The sequence below is a fragment of the Paroedura picta genome, chromosome 3 (assembly GCF_049243985.1).
Source record: "Paroedura picta isolate Pp20150507F chromosome 3, Ppicta_v3.0, whole genome shotgun sequence".
Classification (NCBI taxonomy): Eukaryota; Metazoa; Chordata; class Lepidosauria; order Squamata; family Gekkonidae; genus Paroedura; species Paroedura picta.
The window spans coordinates 79,991,157-80,007,212 of NC_135371.1; the positions used below are offsets into that span (position 1 = coordinate 79,991,157).

Consider the following 16,056-nt stretch of genomic DNA (forward strand, 5'->3'; position numbering starts at 1 on the left):
TATCATCTATTTATAATTTAATTTTTTTAGAAAAGAATCTCTTTATACCTGATGGATTATTCCTATTCAGCTCAACAGGTTTAGTTCTAATATTTCCCTGCTATGAAAATGTTTTTTTTTAACTTTTTTCAAAAGTTTGCTCTGAGGGTTTTTTTTAAAACTCTTTCACCAATTTCAAGAAGACAGGATTATGTCTGTTTCTGGTTTATCTCTTAGCTTTATGAGATGCCATGCACTGCTACATATCTCTCTAAAATGCTATTATTAAACAAATGGGAAGGGGGAGTAGTTGACAGTTTACATCCATGCTGTTTTGGAATGAATAATCTTCTGTGGTGATAACAGACATACATTTGGGAACTGATGCTTCTTGCACAACCTGCAGGGTTCATCAATCTTCCACTTCATTTGAGTTGCATGACCGGAACACTTCACCCTCCATGTGCTTTAGAAGAGCACAGTCTTGTGTTTTGATAAAGAATGCTGAATCATACCATAACACACATACACAGAGAGAGAGAGAGAGAGAGAGAGTTATATCATTATTCTGTTTATAAACATCACCAGTGTCATCTTTCCATCCATGTTAAATTCACATAAATGAATTATTATAATGTGTTGATTTTGAGGATTAAGCGGCTTTGTTGTCCAAACATATCAAGGTCAGTGCTGGAAGCTTTTCCAGTCTTTTGAGTCATAAGAGTCAAAGGCTGGGGCCTCCAAGAGGATCCATATTTGTGCCTGCCAGAGGATGTATTATGAAAACTGCATTTTCTAAGCTTTTATTCATAATATACTTGACAACAGAGGGAATTGGGCTGCGGTTCTCTACACACTGACATGAGCTGAGTTTAGGATAGTAACCTTTCCTTAAGAAATGATGAGCGATTGAGGTGCTGTGATCTTGATTCTCAGTCTTTTAAATGAAGGTTTCATATGGAATATGGTAAAAGTCTGCTCCAGATAAGATGGTGAACAGGTAATACCGACATGCAAAGAAAACCTTGCAAATGATAGGCAATTTTTAAAAGATTAATAGGACTAATTGTATCTAAAATTGCTTTCTTGACAAGTTTATCATGTTATTAATGCTTCTGAAGAGAAACTAGAAAGTATTTCCAATTAAAGTTTTAACAGAGTCTGAGGAGGATTCCAGAGAAGTATTCAGGAGAGAGGGCCACTACAAAGAAAAGGAAAAAATTGAGATATACATTGCCATTTCTCTGTCTTGTTGCAGACAAAAATTTGTGCATTTTATGTGTTCGCCATATTTTAAATGACATACATTCATATATTCTCATTTCAAAGGATCCTGATCAAACATGTGTTGTTAACATTTATTTTATTTATTTATTGTATTTATTATATTTATATACCGCCCTCCCCAGAGGCCCAGGGTGGTTTACATAGAACATATGAACAATACATGAAAATCTGTGAGAGTTAGATTTACATTGCTCCCTAGAGACTAGAAACAAAGGCACTAAGCTTCACACAGTTTGGTGTTTCCTAATATTCTTGGTAGATGGACTCAGAAACAACCTTCAGCTTTTGTCTTTCAATTTTTCCAGAAGCAACAGTGCCTGGAGAAAGGAGCTTTCTACTTGTTCCTGTTGCTATCTATGACCATTGGCACTTTTGCAGACAAAAGCCCCAATGAAAGCATCATTCCCAAATTCTTAAAAAAAAAAAAGATTTCTGTGTAGTAGACTAAGGACAGTTGAGGGCAATGAACATAAATCAATTATCCGCATGGAAGGTGAGATGCAATAAAAAGGACAACAATCTAATCATCTGCCACAGAACAGAAATATGTAGTAAACTTATCATCTATCATGAAGATATCATGACCACTCTCCTTGCCTGTTTGTCAAGCCAAAGTATTTTAGGATAGGAGTAAGAGTAAGCACTGTGCCGGTAGTCTGAAAAATAAAAATAAATAAATAAAGAGGCAGGGGAAAATGTATCTAGTGATTACAGGAGAGAAGAAAGCTTAGCTTCTGTTTAAACATAAGGCCTTCTGTAAGCCATTAAAAACCTCCTAAATCTGTAGGGACAAATAACATCTGGTGTGTGATTGCAAACATTATGATATTGCCAATATAATATTTGTTTCTGTTACACTTGGAACGGTTTTGAAGTTTATTTGCAACAGCCTTTTATGCAAGAAGATTATTTGCTGGAATTTGTATAACATGTTTGTACTGTAGCTGTTTCATCCTATAGCTGGAATAAACTGCTATAGTTTAGTGGAGGAAGGAAATGGCATTGTACTTGACAAATTCATAGGCCAGTCTTTCAGCAGATCTCTGCATAATTCTGCAAAGCCAGAACATTTATTTGTTTATTCTACCCCAAAAGCTCACGTTCATTGCATTCTTTAACGCAACATCTAAAATGTTGCCACCACTTAATGAGGAGATTTTGACACATCTGTAAGCCTACCCACCAAACAAACATAATTTCATCTCCCATTTGTCTACCCAAAAACTCCACATTCTGCCTTGGCAAGGGTGATGTTGCAAAATCAACACCTTTTTGCTTTAGAAGTTGCAGTTCTCTCATGATAGCCTCAATTGAATTCCCATTGTGTGGAATGCTTCTTACAATTCATTAAAAAGACCATCAGCGCAAACACTAACTCTGGAATCCCCTTAACTAGTTTTTGAAAGAGCTGAAATGTTACAAACATATGTATTTTACTTAGAGTATTTATATGCCAACTTTCCAGATACCTGTTTAAGAGCAAACATAGGTTAGAATGTGTATTGCTGGAGATGAATATTGGGGGTTTTAAGTGTTGGGTGGAGACTAGTTATTAGTTCTCTGTGCTGAAATAAAATTCAGAGTAACTTCCCTTATGACAAGTAGCTAGTTTTGTTGGGCTGGGTTTACGGCAAAAGTTTACTGCAAGGCTGTTGCACCAAAAGAATTTGAAAAACTTGGCCTATTTAAACTATGGTTGAATTGGGCCTCTTGTAATTAAGAATTTGTGCTAAGAATGGAACTGAAGCTTCCTTGATTGGGCATGCTTGCTGCAACTTGCTAACAGTTGGACAAACTTGTTGGGTGAACTGTAATTGTTATTTGCCTATTTACTATTGATTTCCATTGAAAATGCATTCTGATAGATGAGAGGCATACTGTTGTTTTTTTTAAACTCCCACACAAGATTTCACACAAGGTCATTGATCTACTTATTCTGCTATATCCTTGGCAGAGAACAGAAACAAAAGGCTTGTCCATTTGATTAATAGAAATGCAGCCGAGATTCCAGATTTCCTTTTTTTTTTCCTGCAATGCTGAATAACGGTGCAGTGAATCCTGCAAGTGGGGCAGCAAAACAGATTTCTCAGGATGTGCCTGGATGGTGTCCCCCCTTTTAAAAGGAAAATTTCATGCACAATAAGGTTGGGAACCTTGTTGCTTTTTTGTTTTGAGAAGCCTGGTTTTGCTAAAAGTTATTTTAAGTTGGTTAGGATTTTTTTATAATAGATAGAAGCTTCTCCTTTACTTTATATAGTCCATAAAAGCAATAGTAAAACCTCTTCTGAAGTATTTCTGAGAAATCCTTTGATATTTTCATGGAAATGAAAGAAATATTCCCTAGCGATATTCCCTTGTCTCAGTCACTTCATGTGTGATTATTACTCCTCATATCTCTATTGACCTCTTGTAAGATGTAAGAATTGCCCTGCTAGAAAAGATCTGCATTATTTTTTTCCAGTAGCTGCCAACATGCTCTGCGGAGCTCATATATGTGGCATGGAGCAGCAATGCAGTTTTCAGTAAAAGCAACAAGAGTTGTTCCACTTTGTTCCTTCTATATAGAGGGTCATCATTGTGTTCTCTAGTGGTGTCTTGGGAATTCTTAATTGGAGAAAAAAATTGCTATGATGTTAATGGGCACCTCTCTGCCTTTTATGATCTCAGATTTTTGAAAATTCCTTCCTGATTTAGAGTTTAGCGTAAAAATCCAAAACACACCTTGGTTATGTTCAATGTTCATCTTTATTGACTACATTCTATACAAAGTGAGATACACTGTAGCTGCCCCAAGTCCCCACCAGAAAAGGCTCATGTTGTCACTTTTATGGAAGCCAGAGCCTCATGGCATTCGTTCATTTGATCCAAGAAGATTTGCATTTCCAGCATCTGAATGTTCATGTTCATCGGTGCCTGATGAGAAGTCCCTGATGGTGACTAATAGGCATTAATTTGGATAGCAAGCAGAAAAGTCTCTCTGCATTTCTGCTCCACACCCATTAAAGATAGTTATTTATAAGCCAAATCGCAGCCCTCTGCATGCAGCTAACTGCAATGTATGGATTCAAGAAAAGTACGGAGTTTTACTTTACCTCGCAGTAAAGCCATTTGAAAGCAATCAGCTAAATTACAATTCTATATGTCCAAATGGAGTCCATTTTTACCCCAAAGGGACAGTCTGAGCAATCAGAATAATAGTCAATAACCACCAGATCCATTATATAGTGATTTTCAGCTGATTTCTTTGTTTACTGTCACCAGACGATGTTAATTTAAAACTGTGTTAACAGTTACACTGGGCCTTAAGCCTTCTAAGGAAGAGTTCACAGAATCAGCTTTCTCATTCTTCCAGAGGGGTAGCCATATTAGCCCATTGCAGCTAACATAACAAAGAATCTTGTGGTACCATCAAAATAACCAAATTTATTATAACCTCAGTAAGATTTTATTGTACATCTGACAACGTAAGCTCTGGCTTATAATGCCACAATAAATTAATTAGTGTTTAAGATGCCAGGAGATTCTTTGTTCTTTTTGTAGTTATTTTACATAGATTGCCTTTTTTCACTATTTCCCACTATATCTATAGGCTTCTTACCACACTGACAAGGAACAGTAATAAAATTTGTCTCTACCTTCAGGCTCTGATCCATGGATTAATCTTTCCATCACTAAATATCAAGTTTCATATGGATTTCTAAATGCATTTACTTGAAATAGGTTTAGGATTGGAATCTAATCCATTCCCCCTACACACACATATACAAACAAACCCATATTTCCCTTATTGGCTGTGTAATTCAAATACCCAAAGGCTTTTGGGTAAATCAAACACTTGTTTAAAACTCCTGAAATTGTCAGCATCCCTATGGATAAGCAAAAAAAATGTAGAAGTTCATGGGTCAGGAAGATGGCAAAAAACAAAATGGCTAGGTAAAAATATTGCACTTATTGTTGCATTCTGAAAGCCAGACAAAGGTATACCTACATTTGCACATACAAACTGAGAAGAGAGCAACCAGTGCAAAAATATGCAGCCAATGCACACTAAAGTGTTCCATTTCTAAGTCTGTTAGCTTATTATCTCCCACCCTTCTTCTCCTTCATAAAATAGTCATGACAAGTCCAGCTCTCTCTCCGGTGCTTTTAAACTTGTTTATTAATGGTTTGGAGTTGAGTAAGCAGTGAAGTGGCTAAGTCTGCAGATGACACTAAGTTTTTCAGAACAGTGAGAACCAGGGAGGACTGTCCAGACGGTTCTGTCAGAGCTGGGTGAGTGGACATCAATGTGGCAAATTAGGGCAAGGGCAAAGTAGTGCACATTGGAATCCAAAATCCTCACTATAAATATATGTTGATGGGGTCCAAACTGGTAGTAACTGAACAGGAGAGAGATCTCGAAGTTATGGGAGATGACGCACTGAAGATGTTGACTCAGTGTGCAGATGCAATAAAATCTTAATTATTAGGCAGGAGATTGAAACAAATCAGCCAGCTTTATAATGCCCCTGTATAAATCTATGGTGCAGCCTCACTTGGATTACTGTGTACAGTTCTGGTCATTGCACCTCCAAAAAGATAATATAGCACTGGAAAAGATGCAGAAGAAGGCAACTAAAATGGCTGAGGGGATGGAACACCTTCCCTATGGAAAAAAATAAAGGAATCTAGGCCCTTTAGGAGGAGGAATGACAACTGATGAGTGACATGATAGATTACAATATTATGCAAGGGATTGAGAAAACAGAGAAAGAAGTACTTTGTTTCTCATAATATAAAAACTCAATGGGCACACAATGAAATTAATGAGCAATAGGTTTAGAACAGATAGAAGGAAGTACTTCTTCACCCAAAGGGTAATTAACATGTGGAATTCACTGCTGCAAGAGGTGGTGGTAGCTACAAGAATGGACAGCTTCATTAGGGCATTGGATAACCCTATGGAGCAGAGGTCCATCAGTGGCTGTTAGTCACACGGTATAGATGAAAGGCTATGTTTCGGGCGGTGATGTTCTGAATTCTTGATGCTTGGGGGGGAGGCAACCATGAAAGGGCTTCTTGAGTTCTGACATCACTGGTGGACCTCCTGATGGTACTCAGATTTTTGCCACTATGTGACACTGTATTGGACTGGATGGACCATTGGCCTGATCCAGCATGGCTTTTCTTATTTTAGACAGTATAAAGATTTTGCATAGATTGTAAATGTATTTCACTATCAAAAGGTGACAGGCTATTATTTTTGAGCTTACATCCATTTACCATGTTTAACGCTATGAGAGTTTACATCTTAAAGGTCATTTCTTTAGACCTGAATACTGCTGAGTTGTTTGTATTCCTGAAAGTATATACTTAGATGTGTATGTTTTCAAAGACTGTCTTCACCAATCCTCTGCCCTGCCCTGCCCTGCCAACCTCCTCCAGGCCACATTTGCCCCATTAGTCTTCATCACCCAGATCCTAGTATTCCACCCCCCCCCCATGAATATGGCATCATACCTGCAAAAAGAACTGGCACTAAAGCAGGGAACATTTTTATTTTTTGGTAGAATTGCTGACTCAAGTAAATAAGACAACCCACCCAATTTTGTTGACTGAACTCCTGCACAAATATAGCCAGATATCGCCAGGTTATAATGCTAGATAATATCCGAGCCCTATTATTCAGATAATTGCAAGAAAATAAAATGCAGTCGGGGCTCTTCTGTTCCACAGAACACAGTACATTGTGTGTAGACTGATTTACTCATTAACTCACCTCATTCTTTGTAAGGCACTTTTTAAAGCTAGTGCATCACATTGTGCAAATGTGTTTGTATGCCGGCAGTTAACTACCTTGGCCTTTGTTGGGTCAGTACAAAATGGAATTTTGTATGGAATTTTGATGGGCAAACAGAAAACCTGGAAAACTCCCAGTTTTGAGTTCATTTTTTTTTCACACAAAGCCTCTTTCATTTTTGGTTCTCTGTGGATTTCTTTCTTTTTCTTAAGGAGAGAGCTCCATTTGTAGAGCAGCCTTCAGAAAGCCGGGATGTGTTTTGCATTCCTTCATTCTGAAGAAAGGGAGAAAGCGAGGGTTTGCCGATAGGGAGATCATCACATGGACGGTACATTGATTCTTGCAGTGCCATCAATCATTGCATATTGCCTTCAGACTCAAGCTGGCAGCGGCAACCCAAGCTATGTCAGCATCTGATAGAGCTCTCCCTAGACAAATCCCCTGCCTCCCCATTTATTTTCATTAACAACGCCATTTCCGATGGAAGACACACAAACAGAGCCCCCCAAATCAAAAGTATTCTGGATGTTTGTATTTCAAGGCCATTTCAGAAGCAGTTGCCTCTCAGAGAGAAATTTCCACTTCTCCCTCTCACACATCTGAAGCTTTTCATTGTGTTCCTGTTAGTGGATGGGGTGTAGGGGGATGTCTTGATATTTTTTAATATCCCAATTCATCTTCTATCTCAAGGATGGAAAAATAGGAGGAGGGCTGGACACCAGACTAGGAAGATCTTCATTCTTGGAATCCATTGCAGTGACACAGGAGACCAACTAGCCTAATAAGAAAATGCAGTATTACTTTACCCTAATTTCAGTTCTGGGGATCACTGATCTTTCACATGCAGACAGCGGCTAGCATTAGCAGTATTTAGAACAGACCTCGGTGTGACAGGCTGTCTATAAACAACTCGAATAATGTGCCTAATTTTGCAAAAAAAAAATTTAACCTGGCCATGAGAAATCAGCTTTTAAAAATATAGTTTTTTACATCTCAAAACATTTACATAGAAGTTAGAAATAAACAGACAGCATTCTAAACTAAATAATAAGATATTTCTGCATTTGGGAAATATTGAGAAGGAATAGCACAGCACTAAAAGATCCACACAAAGTAACCTAGAAAAATTATTGGGAGCTGTAGTCTGTACTTCTGTGTAAAAAGGTAAAGGTAAAGGTATCCCCTGTGCAAGCACCGAGTCATGTCTGACCCTTGGGGTGATGCCCTCTAGCGTTTTCATGGCAGACTCAATACGGGGTGGTTTGCCAGTGCCTTCCCCAGTCATTACCGTTTACCCCCCAGCAGCAAGCTGAGTACTCATTTTACCGACCTCGGAAGGATGGAAGGCTGAGTCAACCTTGAGCCGGCTGCTGGGATTGAACTCCCAGCCTCATGGGCAAAGCTTTCAGACGGCTGCCTTACCACTCTGCACCACAAGAGGCTCATTGCATATTGTACTTCTGTGTATAGCTTGGTAAAACTAGAATCCTGCTATGGAATTTTGCATCATATAGACTGATTATACATGGGAGGGATAAGCTGGGCCAGCACTCACACATCAGCGGGGCAAATCTTCAAAGATATGTGACGTCGACACCAGCCCGGCCCCCTCCCAGCCCTGGACAATTTCAGGACCTCTGATGCCCCATGTTAAGGGAATGCTGATTTTTCACCCATGCTGGGCTAGGCCCATACATACAGGGAAGAAGCCAGGCCATCTAAACCTGGCTCCTTCCCTGCCATCACAAAGCCAAACAGGGCATTTGTTGACCCCTATAGGGACACACCCCTATCCTCCGCACCCCCTGCCACCACCTCTTTGCCTGGAGTTGTGCATATGCAGACTGTGTGTGCTGGGAGATTGTGTCCCCTGTGTGTACGCGAGAAATGGTGGAGCATGCTGCCCTGCTGCGTAGAACTGGCAGTGGCCCGGTGCAGCCTCCACTGTGTATAATTGGTCTTAATGAGTCATGTTAATACTTATGCTTCGTTTCAGTTCTGTGTTTAGACTTCTGGTTGGTTGTACAACCATTCCTATTACCTCGTTTATTGAAGGTCCCATCCATCCATCAATGGCATTACTCACCCCGTGTAATTCGCCTTGAATTCAAGTGAAAAAGGCTGACTATAAATAATATAAATAAATAAAATAAGCACAATGTCAGTTTCACCAGGTATGTGAAAACAAGCCTCCTTTTCTGTATTACCAAGGGGAGCTAAGGTTATAAAATTCTCCCTGCATAAACTGTTGTTTAAATATCAGCCTCACTATTTCACTTTGCTCTGCTCCATCCAGCATGACCACCCCTAAAGTCAGTGGGATTGAAAACTGGTCATCCAATGGTGCTGATGAAGAGTACAATCTAGTCAAATGCAGCTTAGTCTTCCACATTTGTGGGGCTCCACAGATAGGAACAGAAAGCATACTTAACCAAACATTTATTTATTCATTCTTTCCTTCATTGTATATATGGCCCTGCAAAGACCAGTTTTGGACTCCCTAAGCACAATATTGGAAATTAATTAAAACAAGTCATCCTTATCCACTGTTGTTCCCCTATATATTTCTGAAACAGCCTAGGGGGTGGGACGTGTCTGGCTGTCCAAGTTGAAATAGGGCCAATCAGGGTGCAGCTAGCTTTGTCCTGACTGGCCCTGCTCCTGCGGCTCCTGCCCTCTGGGCCTGAACTCTAGCCTCTTTGCTCCCAGACGTCTCAGTGCCTTGAGCCAGCAGCAGGTGAGAGAGCCCTGGGCAAAGGGTCATGGTGGAGGGCTTGCTAACGAGGGCCTCCTGGCCTGCTAGGCTGGGCCTGCTGACTGCCTGCTAAGGAGCTTTGTCTTGGAACGGCTAACGAGCTATCCAGCCCCCGCCTGACCCACTTGATTTGGCTTCAAGCTGCGGCCCAAAGCCACCTTAAGCTGCCTGGCCAGGGGAGGGGACCCTTTCTTAGGAACGGGCTTTGAAGCTAGTCAGACATAATGGGGAATTGTGACAGAAATGAAATCAGTTTACATATCACATTTATCTCTACATATTTATCCGGAACAGGAACTGGCTGCTTTCATTTCTAATCTAAATAATCTAATGAGTAGATATTTCCAAAACAGTCAGCTCATTCCTTGCTAGATTTGCTTTAGCTATGTCTATGTAGTTTGGTATCTAAAGTTACTGTGGTGATTTTTAAAATAAAAACACTTTAAAAAAAGTATTGACCCAATAATGACTTTAAAAAACAATCCTACATGTGTTTTCATCTTGATCCTATCTTTACTAGAAAGTTAGTCATCAATTTCAGTGGACTTACTTCCAAACAGGTATGATTAAAATTACAGTATTTGTTGGCAAATAACACTCATTGGTTTCAGTTTATGTTTAGTTCATGTTGTTGTTGTTGTTGTTGTTGTTGTTGTTGTTAGGTGCGAAGTCGTATCCGACCCATCGCGACCCCATGGACAATGATCCTCCAGGCCTTCCTGTCCTCTACCATTCCCCAGAGTCCATTTAAGTTTGCACCTACTGCTTCAGTGACTCCATCCAGCCACCTCATTCTCTATCGTCCCCTTCTTCTTTTGCCCTCGATCGCTCCCAGCATTAGGCTCTTCTCCAGGGAGTCCTTCCTTCTCATGAGGTAGCCAAAGTATTTGAGTTTCATCTTCAGGATCTGGCCTTCTAAGGAGCAGTCAGGGTGGATCTCCTCTAGGACTGACCGGTTTGTTTGCCTTGCAGTCCAAGGGACAAGCGTCTTCTCCAGCACCAGAGTTCAAAAGCCTCAATTCTTTGATGCTCGGCCTTCCTTATGGTCCAACTTTCACAGCCATACACTGCAACTGGGAATACCATAGCCTTGACTAAGCGTACTTTTGTTGGCAGGGTGATGTCTCTGCTTTTTAGGATACTGTCTAGATACTGTTCCATGTATGTTGTATGTAAACCGCCCTGAGCCATATGGAAGGGTGATATAGAAATCAAATAAATAAATAAATAAATAAATAAATAAATAAATAAATAAATAAATAAATAAATAAATAAATTTGCCATAGCTTTCCTCCCTAGGAGCAAGCGTCTTAATTTCTTTGCTGCAGTCCCCACCTGCAGTGATCTTGGAGCCCAGGAAAATAAAATATGTCACTATCTCCATTTCTCCCCCATCTATTTGCCAGGAATTGAGAGGGTCGGATACCATAATCTTTGTTTTCTTGATGTTGAGTTTCAAGCCAACTTTTGTACTCTCCTCCTTCACCCGCATCAACAGGCTCTTTAGTTCCTCTTCACTTTCTGCCATTAGAGTGGTATCATCTGCATATCTGAGGTTGTTGATATTTCTCCCTGCAATCTTGATCCCAATTTGTGACTCATCTAACCCCACCTTTCTCATGATGTGCTCCGCATACAAGTTAAATAGGCAAGGTGACAGTATACAGCCTTGCCGAACTCCTTTCTCAATTTTGAACCAATCAGTGATTCCATGCCCGGTTCTCACTGTTGCTTCTTGACCTGCATATAGGTTTCTCAAGATACAAATAAGATGCTCTGGTATTCCCATCTCTTTAAGAACTTGCCACAATTTGTTGTGCTCCACACAATCAAAGGCTTTGGCATAGTCAATGAAGCAGAAGTAGATGTTCTTCTGGAACTCCCTAGCCTTCTCCATGATCCAGCATATGTTGGCAATTTGATCTCTAGTTCCTCTGCCTCTTCGAAATCCTGCCTGTACTTCTGGAAGTTCTCAGTCCACATATTGCTGGAGTCTAGCATGTAGGATTTTGAGCATAACTTTGCTAGCATGAGAAATGAGTGCAATGGTGCGGTAGTTTGAACATTCTTTGGCATTGCCCTTCTTTGGGATTGGAATGTAAACTGACCTTTTCCAAACCTGTGGCCATTGTTGAGTTTTCCAAATTTGCTGGCATATTGAGTGTAGCCCTTTTACTGTATCATCTTTTAAGATTTTGAATAGTTCAACTGGAATGCTGTCACCACCACTAGCTTTATTGTTGCTCAGACTTCCATAGGTCCATTTGACTTCACATCCCAGGATGTCTGGCTCCAGGTCAGTGACTACCGCCTTGTGGTTATCAGGGATGTTAAGCTCGCTCTTGTATAGTTCCTCTGTATAATTTTGCCACCTTTTTAAAATCTCTTCTGCTTCTGTGAGGTCCCCACCATTTTGGTCCTTTATCATACCCATCTTTGCATGAAACGTTCCTTTGATATCTCCAGTTTTCTTGAAAAGATCTCTGGTCCTCCCCATTCTATTGTTTTCTTCTATTTGTTTGCACTGTTCATTTAAGAAGGCATTCTTATCTCTTCTAGTTTTTCTCTGGAATTCAGCATTCAGTTTGGTGTATCTTTCTCTTTCTCCCTTGCCTTTCACATCCCATCTTAGCTATTCGTAAAGCTTCCTCAGACAGCCATTTTGGTTTCTTGCATTTCTTTTTCTTTGGGATGGTTTTAGTTGCTACGTCTTGTACAGTGTTGCAAACCTCTGTCCATAGTTCTTCAGGCACTCTGTCTATCAGATCTAAATCCTTAAATCTATTTGTCACCTCTAATGTATATTCGTTGGGGATATGATTTAGTTCTTACCTGAGTGGCCTAGTGTTTTTCCCTACTTTCTTCAATTTGAGCCTAAATTTTGCAAGAAGAAGCTGATGATCTGAACCACAATGAGCTCCTGGTCTTGTTTTTACTGGCTGTATAGAACTTCTCCATCTTTGTCTGCAGAGCACATAGTCAATCTGATTTCTGTGTTGACTGTCTGGTGATGCCCATGTGTAGAGTCGTCTCTTGGGCTGTTGGGAAAGAGTGTTTGCTATGACCATTCTCTTGACAAAATTCTTCCAACCTGTGCCATGCTTCATTTTGTACTCCAAGGCCAAACTTGCCTGTTATACCAGTTATCTTTTGGCTTCCTACTTTAGCATTCCAATCCCCCATGATGATAAGCACATCATTTTCTGGCATTTCTTCTAGAAGGTGTTGTAGGGCTTCATAGAACTGGTCAACTTCATCCTCTTCAGCAGCAGTGGTTGGGGCATAGACCTGGATTACTGTGATGTTGAATGGTTTGCCTTGGATTCAAACTGAGATCATTCTGTCATTTTGACGATTGTATCCCAAGACTGCTCTTCCTATGCTCTTACTGATTATGAAGGCAACTTCATTTCTTCTGCGATATTCTTGTCCACAGTAGTATACCCGATAGTCATCTGAATTAAATTCACCCATTCCTGTCCATTTGAGTTCACTGATTCCTAAAATGTTGATGTTCAGTCTTGTCATCTCTTGTTTAACCACATCCAGCTTGCCTTGATTCATGTACCTGACGTCCCAGATTCCTATGGAATAAAACTCTTTACAGCATCGGACTGTCTTTTCACCTCCAGTTACTTCCACAACTGAGCGTCCTTTCAGCTTTGGCCCAGTTGCTTCATTCATTCTGGCGCTACTCGTACTAGCCGTCTGCTCATCCCCAGTAGCATATTGGACACCTTCCGACCTGAGGGGCTCATCTTCTGCCGTCATCTCATTTTGCCTTTTGGAACTGTCCATAGAGTTTTCATGGCAGAGATACTGGAGTGGTTTGCCATTTCCTTCTCCAGTGGATCACCTTTTGTCAGAGCTCTCTGCTATGATTTGTCCATCTTGGGTGGCCCTGCACGGCATAGCTCATAGCTTCACTGAGCTATGCAAGCCCCTTCGCCACGGCAATGCAGCGATCATGGAAGGGGTAGTTCATGGTACACCTCATTAAAATAAATGGTAGGACTTCCATTGACTTTAGTGCTCTGAACTTCAACTTCCTTCACTTAGAGTAGGAGGAGGAGTAAAGCGTGATCCATTTGTATATAAAACACATGCGTGCGCACACATGCAGCGTCTCGTGACTTCATGATAACTATTAAAAGCATTCTGCTAAAACTGTAAATTACCATTAAATCTGAAATATGTAATCTCATCATAGCCTGGTTATGGGATGTGTATGGAACAAGAGTCTGCACACTCCACCTTCAAGTTCAAGTTCTCACCGTATCAGAAACTGCCTTGTTTATTTTGCATTTCTTTGCAAATGTAGCATTTTTATTACTGAGGGACTGGAGTGTGTATTTTAATAGATAAGTGATATAAGGTATTTTCTGAATGGTCTGTTCTGTGAAAGGTCTGTTCAAAATTCATTTTGTGAAATGAATTGTAAGCAGCAATTGTAGGCCCCAGAAGTTATATTTTTGTTCATGAAATGCGGGGGGGGGGGGGGATGAGATAGATAAAGTTTGTTGTTTATAGAAAACTGCAGCTGTAATCTTTTATCCAAATTTAACAAATGATAGCAGTTCACAGGAAGACTGTTTTCTTTTCAAAAACCATTTATCACAAATTGTTCCCGCTTGCTGCATCCATGCAGATACCTATGTTATTAAAATGAGGGCACATAAAATGGAATGACATCTGATAAGGAACAAGGAATTCAAGGGGCATTTCCAAAGCCCACGGCAGTCAATGACAAGAGTCCCACTGATGCCAAGTGGTTTTGGTTGGAACTTCTGTCTGCCAGATATGTTGAAGAATACATGGGTCCCAGTCCTGCAAATACATACAATGAGATGTTCCTTGTAGGAGGATATTCTGTAGCTGCTGTCTTAAAAATCCTACTGATTTCATTGTACTTAAGAGTACTGCATTAATATCAGAACTATAAATACAGGAGTATTCTTAACAGATATCTGTGAGACTGTTAAAAAGCATTTGTTATGGGTTCAGGGCTTATTCTGTGATCAGTCCATTGTAAATCCAATACATAGGCCTATGGATAATACTGCTTAGTATTTATATAGTATTTATGTATTTTTCAGTGCTTGAGATGCTTCAAATACATTGTTTTAATAGCAGCCACACTGCTAGGGAAACTAGTGTTATGGTATTACAGATGGTCAGCTGATGTTAAACAATTTTAATTTCAGCAGAATAAAAGTTAGAGTCCATTGGCACCTTTAAGACCAGCTAAGTTTTATTCAAGGTATAAGGTTACATATATACAGCACCCTTTGTCAGGCAACGACAAGGAAGTTACGAGGCCACATACAAGAGAGTGGGTCATTAGTTAGTATGCAGCATAAGGATGATGTTTACCAGATACAAGAGTCCTTTATGTATCAGATAAACATCTTAATTATGCTGCATACTATTCTATGACCCACTATCTACTTATAAATGTGATCTTGTCTCATAACAAGGGGGATGACCAGGATTAAGATTAAGATCAGTGGGTCCCACCCTATGTCAAACCTGCGAGTTAATATTGATATTGCACCTGGGAGGCCATGCCATCGGGCAGGCTGGAACAGCTGAGTTGCAACTCTGGGCCATTAGAATTACACCACACATATTATTTTTGCTATTGATATTGTAGTTTTAGGGATTTTAATGTTCTAATGTTTTAAGGGGTTTTATGGGGACTTTGTGATTGTGTTTTATATTGTAAGCCACAACATTGTTGTTGTGTATATAAAGTATAAATAAACAAACAAACAAAGTGTTCTATGCACTTTGAATAATACGTGGTTGTTCTTAAAGGTGCCATTGGAGTCAAACTTTGTTCTGATATTCAGACCAACATGGATGCCCAGTTGAATCAATTTTCACTTTAGTCATTATCACATTTTCATCACACCCTTACATACACAGCTTTCTACTCCTCCATTTTATCCTCTCAGTAAAACCCTCTGCACTAGATCAGGCTGAGAGAAGATGACTGGTTTGCCTATTTGTTTCTTGGTTGAGGGGTAATGGAACTCAGGTTTCCCCAGTAGTGAAAAAAGGCTGACTATATGCCTGAAGAAAAGTGTTCATTGTTTCTTTAGACACAGAATAAAAAAAAAGGGAGGGGGAGCTATTTACGTTTTTCACTACTACATTAGCCTTGGTTGGTTCATAACCCAGTACATCCAGTCAAATGAAACATTTCATTCTACTGAATAATGTGATTCATTCACCATAAGGGCTTCAATTCCTG

At 39.9% G+C, this 16,056-nt stretch overlaps 1 protein-coding gene across 2 annotated transcripts in view; it reads left to right on the plus strand.

Annotated features, from left to right (window-relative positions):
- Positions 1 to 16,056, plus strand: part of GLRA1 (glycine receptor alpha 1) — a 164,423-nt gene that overhangs the window by 1,522 nt on the left and 146,845 nt on the right. The gene's annotated exons all lie outside the window — the stretch shown is intronic.